Below are 23,753 nucleotides of genomic sequence, written 5' to 3' on the forward strand. Positions count from 1 at the left end.
AAACACAGAAATTGCATCGGGATTGAATATAACACGCACCACGAGCACTTTTCTCCATGGGAGTAATGTCTCAAACTGTCTACGCTTTTATCGATTCCTGGGAGACCAGTAGTAGTTTTCTAAACCCATTTTGAGGCATTCTGTAATCTGTGGACGTTCAGAGTGTTGATGAAACACAGAAATTGCATCGGGATTGAATATAACACGCACCACGAGCACTTTTCTCCATGGGAGTAATGTCTCAAAGTGTCTACGCTTTTATCGATTCCTGGGAGACCTGTAGTAGTTTTCTAAACACATTTTGAGGCATTCTGTAATCTGTGGACGTTCAGAGTGTTGATGAAACACAGAAATTGCATCGGGATTCAACACAACACGCACCACGAGCACTTTTCACCATGGGAGTAATGTCTCAAACTGTCTACGCTTTTATCGATTCCTGGGAGACCAGTAGTAGTTTTCTAAACACATTTTGAGGCATTCTGTAATCTGTGGACGTTCAGAGTGTTGATGAAACACAGAAATTGCATCGGGATTGAATATAACACGCACCACGAGCACTTTTCTCCATGGGAGTAATGTCTCAAACTGTCTACGCTTTTATCGATTCCTGGGAGACCAGTAGTAGTTTTCTAAACCCATTTTGAGGCATTCTGTAATCTGTGGACGTTCAGAGTGTTGATGAAACACAGAAATTGCATCGGGATTGAATATAACACGCACCACGAGCACTTTTCTCCATGGGAGTAATGTCTCAAACTGTCTACGCTTTTATCGATTCCTGGGAGACCAGTAGTAGTTTTCTAAACACATTTTGAGGCATTCTGTAATCTGTGGACGTTCAGAGTGTTGATGAAACACAGAAATTGCATCGGGATTGAACACAACACGCACCACGAGCACTTTTCTCCATGGGAGTAATGTCTCAAACTTTCTACGATTTTATCGATTCCTGGGAGACCAGTAGTAGTTTTCTAAACCCATTTTGAGGCATTCTGTAATCTGTGGACGTTCAGAGTGTTGATGAAACACAGAAATTGCATCGGGATTGAAAATAACACGCACCATGCGCACTTTTCTCCATGGGAGTAATGTCTCAAACTGTCTACGCTTTTATCGATTCCTGGGAGACCAGTGGTAGTTTTCTAAACCCATTTTGAGGCATTCTGTAATCTGTGGACGTTCAGAGTGTTGATGAAACACAGAAATTGCATCGGGATTGAATATAACACGCACCACGAGCACTTTTCTCCATGGGAGTAATGTCTCAAACTGTCTACGATTTAATCGATTCCTGGGAGACCAGTAGTAGTTTTCTAAACACATTTTGAGGCATTCTGTAATCTGTGGACGTTCAGAGTGTTGATGAAACACAGAAATTGCATCGGGATTGAACACAACACGCACCACGAGCACTTTTCTCCATGGGAGTAATGTCTCAAACTGTCTACGCTTTTATCGATTCCTGGGAGACCAGTAGTAGTTTTCTAAACACATTTTGAGGCATTCTGTAATCTGTGGACGTTCAGAGTGTTGATGAAACACAGAAATTGCATCGGGATTGAATATAACACGCACCACGAGCACTTTTCTCCATGGGAGTAATGTCTCAAACTGTCTACGCTTTTATCGATTCCTGGGAGACCAGTAGTAGTTTTCTAAACCCATTTTGAGGCATTCTGTAATCTGTGGACGTTCAGAGTGTTGATGAAACACAGAAATTGCATCGGGATTGAATATAACACGCACCACGAGCACTTTTCTCCATGGGAGTAATGTCTCAAACTGTCTACGCTTTTATCGATTCCTGGGAGACCAGTAGTAGTTTTCTAAACACATTTTGAGGCATTCTGTAATCTGTGGACGTTCAGAGTGTTGATGAAACACAGAAATTGCATCGGGATTGAATACAACACGCACCATGCGCACTTTTCTCCATGGGAGTAATGTCTCAAACTGTCTACGATTTTATCGATTCCTGGGAGACCAGTAGTAGTTTTCTAAACCCAATTTGAGGCATTCTGTAGTCTGTGGACGTTCAGAGTGTTGATGAAACACAGAAATTGCATCGGGATTGAATACAACACGCACCACGAACACTTTTCTCCATGGGAGTAATGTCTCAAAGTGTCTACGATTTTATCGATTCCTGGGAGACCAGTAGTAGTTTTCTAAACACATTTTGAGGCATTCTGTAATCTGTGGACGTTCAGAGTGTTGATGAAACACAGAAATTGCATCGGGATTGAATATAACACGCACCACGAGCACTTTTCTCCATGGGAGTAATGTCTCAAACTGTCTACGCTTTTATCGATTCCTGGGAGACCAGTAGTAGTTTTCTAAACCCATTTTGAGGCATTCTGTTATCTGTGGACGTTCAGAGTGTTGATGAAACACAGAAATTGCATCGTGATTGAATATAACACGCACCACCAGCACTTATCTCCATGGGAGTAATGTCTCAAACTGTCTACGCTTTTATCGATTCCTGGGAGACCAGTAGTAGTTTTCTAAACACATATTGAGGCATTCTGTAATCTGTGGACGTTCAGAGTGTTGATGAAACACAGAAATTGCATCGGGATTGAATACAACACGCACCATGCGCACTTTTCTCCATGGGAGTAATGTCTCAAACTGTCTACGATTTTATCGATTTCTGGGAGACCAGTAGTAGTTTTCTAAACACATTTTGAGGCATTCTGTAATCTGTGGACGTTCAGAGTGTTGATGAAACACAGAAATTGCATCGGGATTGAACACAACACGCACCACGAGCACTTTTCTCCATGGGAGTAATGTCTCAAACTGTCTACGCTTTTATCGATTCCTGGGAGACCAGTAGTAGTTTTCTAAACACATTTTGAGGCATTCTGTAATCTGTGGACGTTCAGAGTGTTGATGAAACACAGAAATTGCATCGGGATTGAATATAACACGCACCACGAGCACTTTTCTCCATGGGAGTAATGTCTCAAACTGTCTACGCTTTTATCGATTCCTGGGAGACCAGTAGTAGTTTTCTAAACACATTTTGAGGCATTCTGTAATCTGTGGACGTTCAGAGTGTTGATGAAACACAGAAATTGCATCGGGATTGAATATAACACGCACCACGAGCACTTTTCTCCATGGGAGTAATGTCTCAAACCGTCTACGCTTTTATCGATTCCTGGGAGACCAGTAGTAGTTTTCTAAACACATTTTGAGGCATTCTGTAATCTGTGGACGTTCAGAGTGTTGATGAAACACAGAAATTGCATCGGGATTGAATATAACACGCACCACGAGCACTTTTCTCCATGGGAGTAATGTCTCAAACTGTCTACGCTTTTATCGATTCCTGGGAGACCAGTAGTAGTTTTCTAAACACATTTGGAGGCATTTTGTAATCTGTGGACGTTCAGAGTGTTGATGAAACACAGAAATTGCATCGGGATTGAATATAACACGCACCACGAGCACTTTTCTCCATGGGAGTAATGTCTCAAACTGTCTACGCTTTTATCGATTCCTGGGAGACCAGTAAAAGTTTTCTAAACACATTTTGAGGCATTCTGTAATCTGTGGACGTTCAGAGTGTTGATGAAACACAGAAATTGCATCGGGATTGAATATAACACGCACCACGAGCACTTTTCTCCATGGGAGTAATGTCTCAAACTGTCTACGCTTTTATCGATTCCTGGGAGACCAGTAGTAGTTTTCTAAACACATTTTGAGGCATTCTGTAATCTGTGGACGTTCAGAGTGTTGATGAAACACAGAAATTGCATCGGTATTGAATACAACACGCACCATGCGCACTTTTCTCCATGGGAGTAATGTCTCAAACTGTCTACGATTTTATCGATTCCTGGGAGACCAGTAGTAGTTTTCTAAACCCATTTTGAGGCATTCTGTAGTCTGTGGACGTTCAGAGTGTTGATGAAACACAGAAATTGCATCGGGATTGAATACAACACGCACCACGAACACTTTTCTCCATGGGAGTAATGTCTCAAAGTGTCTACGATTTTATCGATTCAGGGAGACCAGTAGTAGTTTTCTAAACACATTTTGAGGCATTCTGTAATCTGTGGACGTTCAGAGTGTTGATGAAACACAGAAATTGCATCGGGATTGAATATAACACGCACCACGAGCACTTTTCTCCATGGGAGTAATGTCTCAAACTGTCTACGCTTTTATCGATTCCTGGGAGACCAGTAGTAGTTTTCTAAACCCATTTTGAGGCATTCTGTTATCTGTGGACGTTCAGAGTGTTGATGAAACACAGAAATTGCATCGGGATTGAATATAACACGCACCACCAGCACTTATCTCCATGGGAGTAATGTCTCAAACTGTCTACGCTTTTATCGATTCCTGGGAGACCAGTAGTAGTTTTCTAAACACATATTGAGGCATTCTGTAATCTGTGGACGTTCAAAGTGTTGATGAAACACAGAAATTGCATCGGGATTGAATACAACACGCACCATGCGCACTTTTCTCCATGGGAGTAATGTCTCAAACTGTCTACGATTTTATCGATTCCTGGGAGACCAGTAGTAGTTTTCTAAACACATTTTGAGGCATTCTGTAATCTGTGGACGTTCAGAGTGTTGATGAAACACAGAAATTGCATCGGGATTGAACACAACACGCACCACGAGCACTTTTCTCCATGGGAGTAATGTCTCAAACTGTCTACGCTTTTATCGATTCCTGGGAGACCAGTAGTAGTTTTCTAAACACATTTTGAGGCATTCTGTAATCTGTGGACGTTCAGAGTCTTGATGAAACACAGAAATTGCATCGGGATTCAACACAACACGCACCAAGAGCACTTTTCTCCATGGGAGTAATGTCTCAAACTGTCTACGCTTTTATCGATTCCTGGGAGACCAGTAGTAGTTTTCTAAACCCATTTTGAGGCATTCTGTAATCTGTGGACTTTCAGAGTGTTGATGAAACACAGAAATTGCATCGGGATTGAATACAACACGCACCACGAGCACTTTTCTCCATGGGAGTAATGTCTCAAACTGTCTACGATTTAATCGATTCCTGGGAGACCAGTAGTAGTTTTCTAAACACATTTTGAGGCATTCTGTAATCTGTGGACGTTCAGAGTGATGATGAAACACAGAAATTGCATCGGGATTGAACACAACACGCACCACCGGCACTTTTCTCCATGGGAGTAATGTCTCAAACTGTCTACGCTTTTATCGATTCCTGGGAGACCAGTAGTAGTTTTCTAAACACATTTTGAGGCATTCTGTAATCTGTGGACGTTCAGAGTGTTGATGAAACACAGAAATTGCATCGGGATTGAATATAACACGCACCACGAGCACTTTTCTCCATGGGAGTAATGTCTCAAACTGTCTACGCTTTTATCGATTCCTGGGAGACCAGTAGTAGTTTTCTAAACACATTTTGAGGCATTCTGTAATCTGTGGACGTTCAGAGTGTTGATGAAACACAGAAATTGCATCGGGATTGAATATAACACGCACCACGAGCACTTTTCTCCATGGGAGTAATGTCTCAAACCGTCTACGCTTTTATCGATTCCTGGGAGACCAGTAGTAGTTTTCTAAACACATTTTGAGGCATTCTGTAATCTGTGGACGTTCAGAGTGTTGATGAAACACAGAAATTGCATCGGGATTGAATATAACACGCACCACGAGCACTTTTCTCCATGGGAGTAATGTCTCAAACTGTCTACGCTTTTATCGATTCCTGGGAGACCAGTAGTAGTTTTCTAAACACATTTGGAGGCATTTTGTAATCTGTGGACGTTCAGAGTGTTGATGAAACACAGAAATTGCATCGGGATTGAATATAACACGCACCACGAGCACTTTTCTCCATGGGAGTAAAGTCTCAAACTGTCTACGCTTTTATCGATTCCTGGAAGACCTGTAGTAGTTTTTTAAACACATTTTGAGGCATTCTGTAATCTGTGGACGTTCAGAGTGTTGATGAAACACAGAAATTGCATCGGGATTGAACACAACACGCACCACGAGCACTTTTCTCCATGGGAGTAATGTCTCAAACTGTCTACGCTTTTATCGATTCCTGGGAGACCAGTAGTAGTTTTCTAAACACATTTTGAGGCATTCTGTAATCTGTGGACGTTCAGAGTGTTGATGAAACACAGAAATTGCATCGGGATTGAATACAACACGCACAATGCGCACTTTTATCCATGGGAGTAATGTCTCAAACTGTCTACGATTTTATCGATTCCTGGGAGACCAGTAGTAGTTTTCGAAACACATTTTGAGGCATTCTGTAATCTGTGGACGTTCAGAGTGTTGATGAAACACAGAAATTGCATCGGGATTGAATATAACACGCACCACGAGCACTTTTCTCCATGGGAGTAATGTCTCAAACTGTCTACGATTTTATCGATTCCTGGGAGACCAGTAGTAGTTTTCTAAACCCATTTTGAGGCATTCTGTAGTCTGTGGACGTTCAGAGTGTTGATGAAACACAGAAATTGCATCGGGATTGAATACAACACGCACCACGAACACTTTTCTCCATGGGAGTAATGTCTCAAAGTGTCTACGATTTTATCGATTCCTGGGAGACCAGTAGTAGTTTTCTAAACACATTTTGAGGCATTCTGTAATCTGTGGACGTTCAGAGTGTTGATGAAACACAGAAATTGCATCGGGATTGAATATAACACGCACCACGAGCACTTTTCTCCATGGGAGTAATGTCTCAAACTGTCTACGCTTTTATCGATTCCTGGGAGACCAGTAGTAGTTTTCTAAACCCATTTTGAGGCATTCTGTTATCTGTGGACGTTCAGAGTGTTGATGAAACACAGAAATTGCATCGGGATTGAATATAACACGCACCACCAGCACTTATCTCCATGGGAGCAATGTCTCAAACTGTCTACGCTTTTATCCATTCCTGGGAGACCAGTAGTAGTTTTCTAAACACATATTGAGGCATTCTGTAATCTGTGGACGTTCAGAGTGTTGATGAAACACAGAAATTGCATCGGGATTGAATACAACACGCACCATGCGCACTTTTCTCCATGGGAGTAATGTCTCAAACTGTCTACGATTTTATCGATTCCTGGGAGACCAGTAGTAGTTTTCTAAACACATTTTGAGGCATTCTGTAATCTGTGGACGTTCAGAGTGTTGATGAAACACAGAAATTGCATCGGGATTGAACACAACACGCACCACGAGCACTTTTCTCCATGGGAGTAATGTCTCAAACTGTCTACGCTTTTATCGATTCCTGGGAGACCAGTAGTAGTTTTCTAAACACATTTTGAGGCATTCTGTAATCTGTGGACGTTCAGAGTCTTGATGAAACACAGAAATTGCATCGGGATTCAACACAACACGCACCACGAGCACTTTTCTCCATGGGAGTAATGTCTCAAACTGTCTACGCTTTTATCGATTCCTGGGAGACCAGTAGTAGTTTTCTAAACCCATTTTGAGGCATTCTGTAATCTGTGGACGTTCAGAGTGTTGATGAAACACAGAAATTGCATCGGGATTGAATATAACACGCACCACGAGCACTTTTCTCCATGGGAGTAATGTCTCAAACTGTCTACGATTTAATCGATTCCTGGGAGACCAGTAGTAGTTTTCTAAACACATTTTGAGGCATTCTGTAATCTGTGGACGTTCAGAGTGTTGATGAAACACAGAAATTGCATCGGGATTGAACACAACACGCACCACGAGCACTTTTCTCCATGGGAGTAATGTCTCAAACTGTCTACGCTTTTATCGATTCCTGGGAGACCAGTAGTAGTTTTCTAAACACATTTTGAGGCATTCTGTAATCTGTGGACGTTCAGAGTGTTGATGAAACACAGAAATTGCATCGGGATTGAATATAACACGCACCACGAGCACTTTTCTCCATGGGAGTAATGTCTCAAACTGTCTACGCTTTTATCGATTCCTGGGAGACCAGTAGGAGTTTTCTAAACACATTTTGAGGCATTCTGTAATCTGTGGACGTTCAGAGTGTTGATGAAACACAGAAATTGCATCGGGATTGAATATAGCACGCACCACGAGCACTTTTCTCCATGGGAGTAATGTCTCAAACCGTCTACGCTTTTATCGATTCCTGGGAGACCAGTAGTAGTTTTCTAAACACATTTTGAGGCATTCTGTAATCTGTGGACGTTCAGAGTGTTGATGAAACACAGTAATTGCATCGGGATTGAATACTACACGCACCATGCGCACTTTTCTCCATGGGAGTAATGTCTCAAACCGTCTACGATTTTATCGATTCCTGGGAGACCAGTAGTAGTTTTCTAAACACATTTTGAGGCATTCTGTAATCTGTGGACGTTCAGAGTGTTGATGAAACACAGTAATTGCATCGGGATTGAATACAACACGCACCACGAGTACTTTTCTCCATGGGAGTAATGTCTCAAACTGTCTACGATTTTATCGATTCCTGGGAGACCAGTAGTAGTTTTCTAAACCCATTTTGAGGCATTCTGTAATCTGTGGACGTTCAGAGTGTTGATGAAACACAGAAATATCATCGGGATTGAATATAACACGCACCACGAGCACTTTTCTCCATGGGAGTAATGTCTCAAACTGTCTACGCTTTTATCGATTCCTGGGAGACCAGTAGTAGTTTTCTAAACACATTTGGAGGCATTTTGTAATCTGTGGACGTTCAGAGTGTTGATGAAACACAGAAATTGCATCGGGATTGAATATAACACGCACCACGAGCACTTTTCTCCATGGGAGTAAAGTCTCAAACTGTCTACGCTTTTATCGATTCCTGGGAGACCTGTAGTAGTTTTTTAAACACATTTTGAGGCATTCTGTAATCTGTGGACGTTCAGAGTGTTGATGAAACACAGAAATTGCATCGGGATTGAACACAACACGCACCACGAGCACTTTTCTCCATGGGAGTAATGTCTCAAACTGTCTACGCTTTTATCGATTCCTGGGAGACCAGTAGTAGTTTTCTAAACACATTTTGAGGCATTCTGTAATCTGTGGACGTTCAGAGTGTTGATGAAACACAGAAATTGCATCGGGATTGAATACAACACGCACCATGCGCACTTTTATCCATGGGAGTAATGTCTCAAACTGTCTACGATTTTATCGATTCCTGGGAGACCAGTAGTAGTTTTCTAAACACATTTTGAGGCATTCTGTAATCTGTGGACGTTCAGAGTGTTGATGAAACACAGAAATTGCATCGGGATTGAATATAACACGCACCACGAGCACTTTTCTCCATGGGAGTAATGTCTCAAACTGTCTACGCTTTTATCGATTCCTGGGAGACCAGTAGTAGTTTTCTAAACACATTTTGAGGCATTCTGTAATCTGTGGACGTTCAGAGTGTTGATGAAACACAGAAATTGCATCGGAATTGAATATAACACGCACCACGAGCACTTTTCTCCATGGGAGTAATGTCTCAAACTGTCTACGCTTTTATCGATTCCTGGGAGACCAGTAGTAGTTTTCTAAACAGATTTTGAGGCATTCTGTAATCTGTGGACGTTCAGAGTGTTGATGAAACACAGAAATTGCATCGGGATTGAATACAACACGCACCATGCGCACTTTTATCCATGGGAGTAATGTCTCAAACTGTCTACGATTTTATCGATTCCTGGGAGACCAGTAGTAGTTTTCTAAACACATTTTGAGGCATTCTGTAATCTGTGGACGTTCAGAGTGTTGATGAAACACAGGAATTGCATCGGTATTGAATACAACACGCAGCACGAGCACTTTTCTCCATTGGAGTAATGTCTCAAACTGTCTACGCTTTTATCGATTCCTGGGAGACCAGTAGTAATTTTCTAAACCCATTTTGAGGCATTCTGTAATCTGTGGACGTTCAGAGTGTTGATGAAACACAGAAATTGCATCGGGATTGAATATAACACGCACCACTAGCACTTTTCTCCATGGGAGTAATGTCTCAAACTGTCTACAATTTTATCGATTCCTGGGAGACCAGTAGTAGTTTTCTAAACACATTTTGAGGCATTCTGTAATCTGTGGACGTTCAGAGTGTTGATGAAACACAGAAATTGCATCGGGATTGAATATAACACGCACCACGAGCACTTTTCTCCATGGGAGTAATGTCTCAAACTGTCTACGCTTTTATCGATTCCTGGGAGACCAGTAGTAGTTTTCTAAACACATTTTGAGGCATTCTGTAATCTGTGGACGTTCAGAGTGTTGATGAAACACAGAAATTGCATCGGGATTGAATATAACACGCACCACGAGCACTTTTCTCCATGGGAGTAATGTCTCAAACTGTCTACGCTTTTATCGATTCCTGGGAGACCAGTAGTAGTTTTCTAAACCCATTTTGAGGCATTCTGTAATCTGTGGACGTTCAGAGTGTTGATGAAACACAGAAATTGCATCGGGATTGAATATAACACGCACCACGAGCACTTTTCTCCATGGGAGTAATGTCTCAAACTGTCTACGCTTTTATCGATTCCTGGGAGACCAGTAGTAGTTTTCTAAACACATTTTGAGGCATTCTGTAATCTGTGGACGTTCAGAGTGTTGATGAAACACAGAAATTGCATCGGGATTGAACACAACACGCACCACGAGCACTTTTCTCCATGGGAGTAATGTCTCAAACTGTCTACGCTTTTATCGATTCCTGGGAGACCAGTAGTAGTTTTCTAAACACATTTTGAGGCATTCTGTAATCTGTGGACGTTCAGAGTGTTGATGAAACACAGAAATTGCATCGGGATTGAATATAACACGCACCACGAGCACTTTTCTCCATGGGAGTAATGTCTCAAACTGTCTACGCTTTTATCGATTCCTGGGAGACCAGTAGTAGTTTTCTAAACACATTTTGAGGCATTCTGTAATCTGTGGACGTTCAGAGTGTTGATGAAACAAGGGAAATTGCATCGGGATTGAATACAACACGCACCACGAGCACTTTTCTCCATTGGAGTAATGTCTCAAACTGTCTACGATTTTATCGATTCCTGGGAGACCAGTAGTAGTTTTCTAAACCCATTTTGAGGCATTCTGTAATCTGTGGACGTTCAGAGTGTTGATGAAACGCAGAAATTGCATCGGGATTGAATATAACACGCACCACGAGCACTTTTCTCCATGGGAGTAATGTCTCAAACTGTCTACGATTTTATCGATTCCTGGGAGACCAGTAGTAGTTTTCTAAACACATTTTGATGCATTCTGTAATCTGTGGACGTTCAGAGTGTTGATGAAACACAGAAATTGCATCGGGATTGAATATAACACGCACCACGAGCACTTTTCTCCATGGGAGTAATGTCTCAAACTGTCTACGCTTTTATCGATTCCTGGGAGACCAGTAGTAGTTTTCTAAACACATTTTGAGGCATTCTGTAATCTGTGGACGTTCAGAGTGTTGATGAAACACAGAAATTGCATCGGGATTGAATATAACACGCACCACGAGCACTTTTCTCCATGGGAGTAATGTCTCAAACTGTCTACGCTTTTATCGATTCCTGGGAGACCAGTAGTAGTTTTCTAAACACATTTTGAGGCATTCTGTAATCTGTGGACGTTCAGAGTGTTGATGAAACACAGAAATTGCATCGGAATTGAATATAACACGCACCACGAGCACTTTTCTCCATGGGAGTAATGTCTCAAACTGTCTACGCTTTTATCGATTCCTGGGAGACCAGTAGTAGTTTTCTAAACACATTTTGAGGCATTCTGTAATCTGTGGACGTTCAGAGTGTTGATGAAACATAGAAATTGCATCGGGATTGAATATAACACGCAGCACGAGCACTTTTCTCCATGGGAGTAATGTCTCAAACTGTCTACGCTTTTATCGATTCCTGGGAGACCAGTAGTAGTTTTCTAAACACATTTGGAGGCATTTTGTAATCTGTGGACGTTCAGAGTGTTGATGAAACACAGAAATTGCATCGGGATTGAATATAACACGCACCACGAGCACTTTTCTCCATGGGAGTAATGTCTCAAACTGTCTACGCTTTTATCGATTCCTGGGAGACCAGTAGTAGTTTTCTAAACACATTTTGAGGCATTCTGTAATCTGTGGACGTTCAGAGTGTTGATGAAACACAGAAATTGCATCGGGATTGAATATAACACGCACCACGAGCACTTTTCTCCATGGGAGTAATGTCTCAAACTGTCTACGCTTTTATCGATTCCTGGGAGACCAGTAGTAGTTTTCTAAACCCATTTTGAGGCATTCTGTAATCTGTGGACGTTCAGAGTGTTGATGAAACACAGAAATTGCATCGGGATTGAATATAACACGCACCACGAGCACTTTTCTCCATGGGAGTAATGTCTCAAACTGTCTACGATTTTATCGATTCCTGGGAGACCAGTAGTAGTTTTCTAAACACATTTTGAGGCATTCTGTAATCTGTGGACGTTCAGAGTGTTGATGAAACACAGAAATTGCATCGGGATTGAATATAACACGCACCACGAGCACTTTTCTCCATGGGAGTAATGTCTCAAACTGTCTACGCTTTTATCGATTCCTGGGAGACCAGTAGTAGTTTTCTAAACACATTTTGAGGCATTCTGTAATCTGTGGACGTTCAGAGTGTTGATGAAACACAGAAATTGCATCGGGATTGAATATAACACGCACCACGAGCACTTTTCTCCATGGGAGTAATGTCTCAAACTGTCTACGCTTTTATCGATTCCTGGGAGACCAGTAGTAGTTTTCTAAACCCATTTTGAGGCATTCTGTAGTCTGTGGACGTTCAGAGTGTTGATGAAACACAGAAATTGCATCGGGATTGAATATAACACGCACCACGAGCACTTTTCTCCATGGGAGTAATGTCTCAAACTGTCTACGATTTTATCGATTCCTGGGAGACCAGTAGTAGTTTTCTAAACACATTTTGAGGCATTCTGTAATCTGTGGACGTTCAGAGTGTTGATGAAACACAGAAATTGCATCGGGATTGAACACAACACGCACCATGCGCACTTTTCTCCATGGGAGTAATGTCTCAAACTGTCTACGATTTTATCGATTCCTGGGAGACCAGTAGTAGTTTTCTAAACACATTTTGAGGCATTCTGTAATCTGTGTACGTTCAGAGTGTTGATGAAACACAGAAATTGCATCGGGATTGAATATAACACGCACCACGAGCACTTTTCTCCATGGGAGTAATGTCTCAAACTGTCTACGCTTTTATCGATTCCTGGGAGACCAGTAGTAGTTTTCTAAACACATTTTGAGGCATTCTGTAATCTGTGGACGTTCAGAGTGTTGATGAAACACAGAAATTGCATCAGGATTGAATATAACACGCACCACGAGCACTTTTCTCCATGGGAGTAATGTCTCAAACTGTCTACGCTTTTATCGATTCCTGGGAGACCAGTAGTAGTTTTCTAAACACATTTTGAGGCATTCTGTAATCTGTGGACGTTCAGAGTGTTGATGAAACACAGAAATTGCATCGGGATTGAATATAACACGCACCACGAGCACTTTTCTCCATGGGAGTAATGTCTCAAACTGTCTACGCTTTTATCGATTCCTGGGAGACCAGTAGTAGTTTTCTAAACACATTTTGAGGCATTCTGTAATCTGTGGACGTTCAGAGTGTTGATGAAACACAGAAATTGTATCGGGATTGAATACAACACGCACCATGCGCACTTTTATCCATGGGAGTAATGTCTCAAACTGTCTACGATTTTATCGATTCCTGGGAGACCAGTAGTAGTTTTCTAAACACATTTTGAGGCATTCTGTAATCTGTGGACGTTCAGAGTGTTGATGAAACACAGAAATTGCATCGGGATTGAATACAACACGCACCACGAGCACTTTTCTCCATTGGAGTAATGTCTCAAACTGTCTACGATTTTATCGATTCCTGGGAGACCAGTAGTAGTTTTCTAAACCCATTTTGAGGCATTCTGTAATCTGTGGACATTCAGAGTGTTGATGAAACACAGAAATTGCATCGGGATTGAATATAACACGCACCACGAGCACTTTTCTCCATGGGAGTAATGTCTCAAACTGTCTACGATTTTATCGATTCCTGGGAGACCAGTAGTAGTTTTCTAAACACATTTTGAGGCATTCTGTAATCTGTGTACGTTCAGAGTGTTGATGAAACACAGAAATTGCATCGGGATTGAATATAACACGCACCACGAGCACTTTTCTCCATGGGAGTAATGTCTCAAACTGTCTACGCTTTTATCGATTCCTGGGAGACCAGTAGTAGTTTTCTAAACACATTTTGAGGCATTCTGTAATCTGTGGACGTTCAGAGTGTTGATGAAACACAGAAATTGCATCGGGATTGAATATAACACGCACCACGAGCACTTTTCTCCATGGGAGTAATGTCTCAAACTGTCTACGCTTTTATCGATTCCTGGGAGACCAGTAGTAGTTTTCTAAACACATTTTGAGGCATTCTGTAATCTGTGGACGTTCAGAGTGTTGATGAAACATAGAAATTGCATCGGGATTGAATATAACACGCAGCACGAGCACTTTTCTCCATGGGAGTAATGTCTCAAACTGTCTACGCTTTTATCGATTCCTGGGAGACCAGTAGTAGTTTTCTAAACACATTTGGAGGCATTTTGTAATCTGTGGACGTTCAGAGTGTTGATGAAACACAGAAATTGCATCGGGATTGAATATAACACGCACCACGAGCACTTTTCTCCATGGGAGTAATGTCTCAAACTGTCTACGCTTTTATCGATTCCTGGGAGACCAGTAGTAGATTTCTAAACAGATTTTGAGGCATTCTGTAATCTGTGGACGTTCAGAGTGTTGATGAAACACAGAAATTGCATCGGGATTGAATATAACACGCACCACGAGCACTTTTCTCCATGGGAGTAATGTCTCAAACTGTCTACGCTTTTATCGATTCCTGGGAGACCAGTAGTAGTTTTCTAAACCCATTTTGAGGCATTCTGTAATCTGTGGACGTTCAGAGTGTTGATGAAACACAGAAATTGCATCGGGATTGAATATAACACGCACCACGAGCACTTTTCTCCATGGGAGTAATGTCTCAAACTGTCTACGATTTTATCGATTCCTGGGAGACCAGTAGTAGTTTTCTAAACACATTTTGAGGCATTCTGTAATCTGTGGACGTTCAGAGTGTTGATGAAACACAGAAATTGCATCGGGATTGAATATAACACGCACCACGAGCACTTTTCTCCATGGGAGTAATGTCTCAAACTGTCTACGCTTTTATCGATTCCTGGGAGACCAGTAGTAGTTTTCTAAACACATTTTGAGGCATTCTGTAATCTGTGGACGTTCAGAGTGTTGATGAAACACAGAAATTGCATCGGGATTGAATATAACACGCACCACGAGCACTTTTCTCCATGGGAGTAATGTCTCAAACTGTCTACGCTTTTATCGATTCCTGGGAGACCAGTAGTAGTTTTCTAAACCCATTTTGAGGCATTCTGTAATCTGTGGACGTTCAGAGTGTTGATGAAACACAGAAATTGCATCGGGATTGAATATAACACGCACCACGAGCACTTTTCTCCATGGGAGTAATGTCTCAAACTGTCTACGATTTTATAGATTCCTGGGAGACCAGTAGTAGTTTTCTAAACACATTTTGAGGCATTCTGTAATCTGTGGACGTTCAGAGTGTTGATGAAACACAGAAATTGCATCGGGATTGAACACAACACGCACCACGAGCACTTTTCTCCATGGGAGTAATGTCTCAAACTGTCTACGATTTTATCGATTCCTGGGAGACCAGTAGTAGTTTTCTAAACACATTTTGAGGCATTCTGTAATCTGTGGACGTTCAGAGTGTTGATGAAACACAGAAATTGCATCGGGATTGAATATAACACGCACCACGAGCACTTTTCTCCATGGGAGTAATGTCTCAAACTGTCTACGCTTTTATCGATTCCTGGGAGACCAGTAGTAGTTTTCTAAACCCATTTTGAGGCATTCTGTAATCTGTGGACGTTCAGAGTGTTGATGAAACACAGAAATTGCATCGGGATTGAATATAACACGCACCACGAGCACTTTTCTCCATGGGAGTAATGTCTCAAACTGTCTACGATTTTATCGATTCCTGGGAGACCAGTAGTAGTTTTCTAAACACATTTTGAGGCATTCTGTAATCTGTGGACGTTCAGAGTGTTGATGAAACACAGAAATTGCATCGGGATTGAATATAACACGCACCACGAGCACTTTTCTCCATGGGAGTAATGTCTCAAACTGTCTACGCTTTTATCGATTCCTGGGAGACCAGTAGTAGTTTTCTAAACACATTTTGAGGCATTCTGTAATCTGTGGACGTTCAGAGTGTTGATGAAACACAGAAATTGCATCGGGATTGAATATAACACGCACCACGAGCACTTTTCTCCATGGGAGTAATGTCTCAAACTGTCTACGCTTTTATCGATTCCTGGGAGACCAGTAGTAGTTTTCTAAACCCATTTTGAGGCATTCTGTAGTCTGTGGACGTTCAGAGTGTTGATGAAACACAGAAATTGCATCGGGATTGAATATAACACGCACCACGAGCACTTTTCTCCATGGGAGTAATGTCTCAAACTGTCTACGATTTTATCGATTCCTGGGAGACCAGTAGTAGTTTTCTAAACACATTTTGAGGCATTCTGTAATCTGTGGACGTTCAGAGTGTTGATGAAACACAGAAATTGCATCGGGATTGAACACAACACGCACCACGAGCACTTTTCTCCATGGGAGTAATGTCTCAAACTGTCTACGATTTTATCGATTCCTGGGAGACCAGTAGTAGTTTTCTAAACACATTTTGAGGCATTCTGTAATCTGTGTACGTTCAGAGTGTTGATGAAACACAGAAATTGCATCGGGATTGAATATAACACGCACCACGAGCACTTTTCTCCATGGGAGTAATGTCTCAAACTGTCTACGATTTTATCGATTCCTGGGAGACCAGTAGTAGTTTTCTAAACACATTTTGAGGCATTCTGTAATCTGTGGACGTTCAGAGTGTTGATGAAACACAGAAATTGCATCAGGATTGAATATAACACGCACCACGAGCACTTTTCTCCATGGGAGTAATGTCTCAAACTGTCTACGCTTTTATCGATTCCTGGGAGACCAGTAGTAGTTTTCTAAACACATTTTGAGGCATTCTGTAATCTGTGGACGTTCAGAGTGTTGATGAAACACAGAAATTGCATCGGGATTGAATATAACACGCACCACGAGCACTTTTCTCCATGGGAGTAATGTCTCAAACTGTCTACGCTTTTATCGATTCCTGGGAGACCAGTAGTAGTTTTCTAAACACATTTTGAGGCATTCTGTAATCTGTGGACGTTCAGAGTGTTGATGAAACATAGAAATTGCATCGGGATTGAATATAACACGCAGCACGAGCACTTTTCTCCATGGGAGTAATGTCTCAAACTGTCTACGCTTTTATCGATTCCTGGGAGACCAGTAGTAGTTTTCTAAACACATTTGGAGGCATTTTGTAATCTGTGGACGTTCAGAGTGTTGATGAAACACAGAAATTGCATCGGGATTGAATATAACACGCACCACGAGCACTTTTCTCCATGGGAGTAATGTCTCAAACTGTCTACGCTTTTATCGATTCCTGGGAGACCAGTAGTAGTTTTCTAAACAGATTTTGAGGCATTCTGTAATCTGTGGACGTTCAGAGTGTTGATGAAACACAGAAATTGCATCGGGATTGAATATAACACGCACCACGAGCACTTTTCTCCATGGGAGTAATGTCTCAAACTGTCTACGCTTTTATCGATTCCTGGGAGACCAGTAGTAGTTTTCTAAACCCATTTTGAGGCATTCTGTAATCTGTGGACGTTCAGAGTGTTGATGAAACACAGAAATTGCATCGGGATTGAATATAACACGCACCACGAGCACTTTTCTCCATGGGAGTAATGTCTCAAACTGTCTACGATTTTATCGATTCCTGGGAGACCAGTAGTAGTTTTCTAAACACATTTTGAGGCATTCTGTAATCTGTGGACGTTCAGAGTGTTGATGAAACACAGAAATTGCATCGGGATTGAATATAACACGCACCACGAGCACTTTTCTCCATGGGAGTAATGTCTCAAACTGTCTACGCTTTTATCGATTCCTGGGAGACCAGTAGTAGTTTTCTAAACACATTTTGAGGCATTCTGTAATCTGTGGACGTTCAGAGTGTTGATGAAACACAGAAATTGCATCGGGATTGAATATAACACGCACCACGAGCACTTTTCTCCATGGGAGTAATGTCTCAAACTGTCTACGCTTTTATCGATTCCTGGGAGACCAGTAGTAGTTTTCTAAACCCATTTTGAGGCATTCTGTAATCTGTGGACGTTCAGAGTGTTGATGAAACACAGAAATTGCATCGGGATTGAATATAACACGCACCACGAGCACTTTTCTCCATGGGAGTAATGTCTCAAACTGTCTACGATTTTATCGATTCCTGGGAGACCAGTAGTAGTTTTCTAAACACATTTTGAGGCATTCTGTAATCTGTGGACGTTCAGAGTGTTGATGAAACACAGAAATTGCATCGGGATTGAACACAACACGCACCACGAGCACTTTTCTCCATGGGAGTAATGTCTCAAACTGTCTACGATTTTATCGATTCCTGGGAGACCAGTAGTAGTTTTCTAAACACATTTTGAGGCATTCTGTAATCTGTGGACGTTCAGAGTGTTGATGAAACACAGAAATTGCATCGGGATTGAATATAACACGCACCACGAGCACTTTTCTCCATGGGAGTAATGTCTCAAACTGTCTACGCTTTTATCGATTCCTGGGAGACCAGTAGTAGTTTTCTAAACACATTTTGAGGCATTCTGTAATCTGTGGACGTTCAGATTGTTGATGAAACACAGAAATTGCATCGGGATTGAATATAACACGCACCACGAGCACTTTTCTCCATGGGAGTAATGTCTCAAACTGTCTACGCTTTTATCGATTCCTGGGAGACCAGTAGTAGTTTTCTAAACACATTTTGAGGCATTCTGTAATCTGTGGACGTTCAGAGTGTTGATGAAACACAGAAATTGCATCGGGATTGAATATAACACGCACCACGAGCACTTTTCTCCATGGGAGTAATGTCTCAAACTGTCTACGCTTTTATCGATTCCTGGGAGACCAGTAGTAGTTTTCTAAACACATTTTGAGGCATTCTGTAATCTGTGGACGTTCAGAGTGTTGATGAAACACAGAAATTGCATCGGGATTGAACACAACACGCACCACGAGCACTTTTCTCCATGGGAGTAATGTCTCAAACTGTCTACGCTTTTATCGATTCCTGGGAGACCAGTAGTAGTTTTCTAAACACATTTTGAGGCATTCTGTAATCTGTGGACGTTCAGAGTGTTGATGAAACACAGAAATTGCATCGGGATTGAATATAACACGCACCACGAGCACTTTTCTCCATGGGAGTAATGTCTCAAACTGTCTACGCTTTTATCGATTCCTGGGAGACCAGTAGTAGTTTTCTAAACACATTTTGAAGCATTCTGTAATCTGTGGACGTTCAGAGTGTTGATGAAACACTGAAATTGCATCGGGATTGAATATAACACGCACCACGAGCACTTTTCTCCATGGGAGTAATGTCTCAAACTGTCTACGCTTTTATCGATTCCTGGGAGACCAGTAGTAGTTTTCTAAACACATTTGGAGGCATTTTGTAATCTGTGGACGTTCAGAGTGTTGATGAAACACAGAAATTGCATCGGGATTGAATATAACACGCACCACGAGCACTTTTCTCCATGGGAGTAATGTCTCAAACTGTCTACGCTTTTATCGATTCCTGGGAGACCAGTAGTAGTTTTCTAAACAGATTTTGAGGCATTCTGTAATCTGTGGACGTTCAGAGTGTTGATGAAACACAGAAATTGCATCGTGATTGAATATAACACGCACCACGAGCACTTTTCTCCATGGGAGTAATGTCTCAAACTGTCTACGCTTTTATCGATTCCTGGGAGACCAGTAGTAGTTTTCTAAACCCATTTTGAGGCATTCTGTAATCTGTGGACGTTCAGAGTGTTGATGAAACACAGAAATTGCATCGGGATTGAATATAACACGCACCACGAGCACTTTTCTCCATGGGAGTAATGTCTCAAACTGTCTACGATTTTATCGATTCCTGGGAGACCAGTAGTAGTTTTCTAAACACATTTTGAGGCATTCTGTAATCTGTGGACGTTCAGAGTGTTGATGAAACACAGAAATTGCATCGGGATTGAATATAACACGCACCACGAGCACTTTTCTCCATGGGAGTAATGTCTCAAACTGTCTACGCTTTTATCGATTCCTGGGAGACCAGTAGTAGTTTTCTAAACACATTTTGAGGCATTCTGTAATCTGTGGACGTTCAGAGTGTTGATGAAACACAGAAATTGCATCGGGATTGAATATAACACGCACCACGAGCACTTTTCTCCATGGGAGTAATGTCTCAAACTGTCTACGCTTTTATCGATTCCTGGGAGACCAGTAGTAGTTTTCTAAACCCATTTTGAGGCATTCTGTAATCTGTGGACGTTCAGAGTGTTGATGAAACACAGAAATTGCATCGGGATTGAATATAACACGCACCACGAGCACTTTTCTCCATGGGAGTAATGTCTCAAACTGTCTACGATTTTATCGATTCCTGGGAGACCAGTAGTAGTTTTCTAAACACATTTTGAGGCATTCTGTAATCTGTGGACGTTCAGAGTGTTGATGAAACACAGAAATTGCATCGGGATTGAACACAACACGCACCACGAGCACTTTTCTCCATGGGAGTAATGTCTCAAACTGTCTACGATTTTATCGATTCCTGGGAGACCAGTAGTAGTTTTCTAAACACATTTTGAGGTATTCTGTAATCTGTGGACGTTCAGAGTGTTGATGAAACACAGAAATTGCATCGGGATTGAATATAACACGCACCACGAGCACTTTTCTCCATGGGAGTAATGTCTCAAACTGTCTACGCTTTTATCGATTCCTGGGAGACCAGTAGTAGTTTTCTAAACACATTTTGAGGCATTCTGTAATCTGTGGACGTTCAGAGTGTTGATGAAACACAGAAATTGCATCGGGATTGAATATAACACGCACCACGAGCACTTTTCTCCATTGGAGTAATGTCTCAAACTGTCTACGCTTTTATCGATTCCTGGGAGACCAGTAGTAGTTTTCTAAACACATTTTGAGGCATTCTGTAATCTGTGGACGTTCAGAGTGTTGATGAAACACAGAAATTGCATCGGGATTGAATATAACACGCACCACGAGCACTTTTCTCCATGGGAGTAATGTCTCAAACTGTCTACGCTTTTATCGATTCCTGGGAGACCAGTAGTAGTTTTCTAAACACATTTTGAGGCATTCTGTAATCTGTGGACGTTCAGAGTGTTGATGAAACACAGAAATTGCATCGGGATTGAATACAACACGCACCATGCGCACTTTTATCCATGGGAGTAATGTCTCAAACTGTCTACGATTTTATCGATTCCTGGGAGACCAGTAGTAGTTTTCTAAACACATTTTGAAGCATTCTGTAATCTGTGGACGTTCAGAGTGATGATGAAACACAGAAATTGCATCGGGATTGAATACAACACGCACCACGAGCACTTTTCTCCATTGGAGTAATGTCTCAAACTGTCTACGATTTTATCGATTCCTGGGAGACCAGTAGTAGTTTTCTAAACCCATTTTGAGGCATTCTGTAATCTGTGGACGTTCAGAGTGTTGATGAAACACAGAAATTGCATCGGGATTGAATATAACACGCACCACGAGCACTTTTCTCCATGGGAGTAATGTCTCAAACTGTCTACGATTTTATCGATTCCTGGGAGACCAGTAGTAGTTTTCTAAACACATTTTGAGGCATTCTGTAATCTGTGGACGTTCAGAGTGTTGATGAAACACAGAAATTGCATCGGGATTGAATATAACACGCACCACGAGCACTTTTCTCCATGGGAGTAATGTCTCAAACTGTCTACGCTTTTATCGATTCCTGGGAGACCAGTAGTAGTTTTCTAAACACATTTTGAGGCATTCTGTAATCTGTGGACGTTCAGAGTGTTGATGAAACACAGAAATTGCATCGGGATTGAATATAACACGCACCACGAGCACTTTTCTCCATGGGAGTAATGTCTCAAACTTTCTACGCTTTTATCGATTCCTGGGAGACCAGTAGTAGTTTTCTAAACCCATTTTGAGGCATTCTGTAATCTGTGGACGTTCAGAGTGTTGATGAAACACAGAAATTGCATCGGGATTGAATATAACACGCACCACGAGCACTTTTCTCCATGGGAGTAATGTCTCAAACTGTCTACGCTTTTATCGATTCCTGGGAGACCAGTAGTAGTTTTCTAAACACATTTTGAGGCATTCTGTAATCTGTGGACGTTCAGAGTGTTGAAGAAACACAGAAATTGCATCGGGATTGAATATAACACGCACCACGAGCACTTTTCTCCATGGGAGTAATGTCTCAAACTGTCTACGCTTTTATCGATTCCTGGGAGACCAGTAGTAGTTTTCTAAACCCATTTTGAGGCATTCTGTAATCTGTGGACGTTCAGAGTGTTGATGAAACACAGAAATTGCATCGGGATTGAATATAACACGCACCACGAGCACTTTTCTCCATGGGAGTAATGTCTCAAACTGTCTACGCTTTTATCGATTCCTGGGAGACCAGTAGTAGTTTTCTAAACACATTTTGAGGCATTCTGTAATCTGTGGACGTTCTGAGTGTTGATGAAACACAGAAATTGCATCGGGATTGAACACAACACGCACCACGAGCACTTTTCTCCATGGGAGTAATGTCTCAAACTGTCTACGCTTTTATCGATTCCTGGGAGACCAGTAGTAGTTTTCTAAACACATTTTGAGGCATTCTGTAATCTGTGGACGTTCAGAGTGTTGATGAAACACAGAAATTGCATCGGGATTGAATATAACACGCACCACGAGCACTTTTCTCCATGGGAGTAATGTCTCAAACTGTCTACGCTTTTATCGATTCCTGGGAGACCAGTAGTAGTTTTCTAAACCCATTTTGAGGCATTCTGTAATCTGTGGACGTTCAGAGTGTTGATGAAACACAGAAATTGCATCGGGATTGAATATAACACGCACCACGAGCACTTTTCTCCATGGGAGTAATGTCTCAAACTGTCTACGATTTTATCGATTCCTGGGAGACCAGTAGTAGTTTTCTAAACACATTTTGATGCATTCTGTAATCTGTGGACGTTCAGAGTGTTGATGAAACACAGAAATTGCATCGGGATTGAATATAACACGCACCACGAGCACTTTTCTCCATGGGAGTAATGTCTCAAACTGTCTACGCTTTTATCGATTCCTGGGAGACCAGTAGTAGTTTTCTAAACACATTTTGAGGCATTCTGTAATCTGTGGACGTTCAGAGTGTTGATGAAACACAGAAATTGCATCGGGATTGAATATAACACGCACCACGAGCACTTTTCTCCATGGGAGTAATGTCTCAAACTGTCTACGCTTTTATCGATTCCTGGGAGACCAGTAGTAGTTTTCTAAACACATTTTGAGGCATTCTGTAATCTGTGGAC

The sequence above is a fragment of the Schistocerca gregaria genome, unplaced genomic scaffold, assembly GCF_023897955.1.
Source record: "Schistocerca gregaria isolate iqSchGreg1 unplaced genomic scaffold, iqSchGreg1.2 ptg000653l, whole genome shotgun sequence".
In the NCBI taxonomy this organism is placed as follows: Eukaryota; Metazoa; Arthropoda; class Insecta; order Orthoptera; family Acrididae; genus Schistocerca; species Schistocerca gregaria.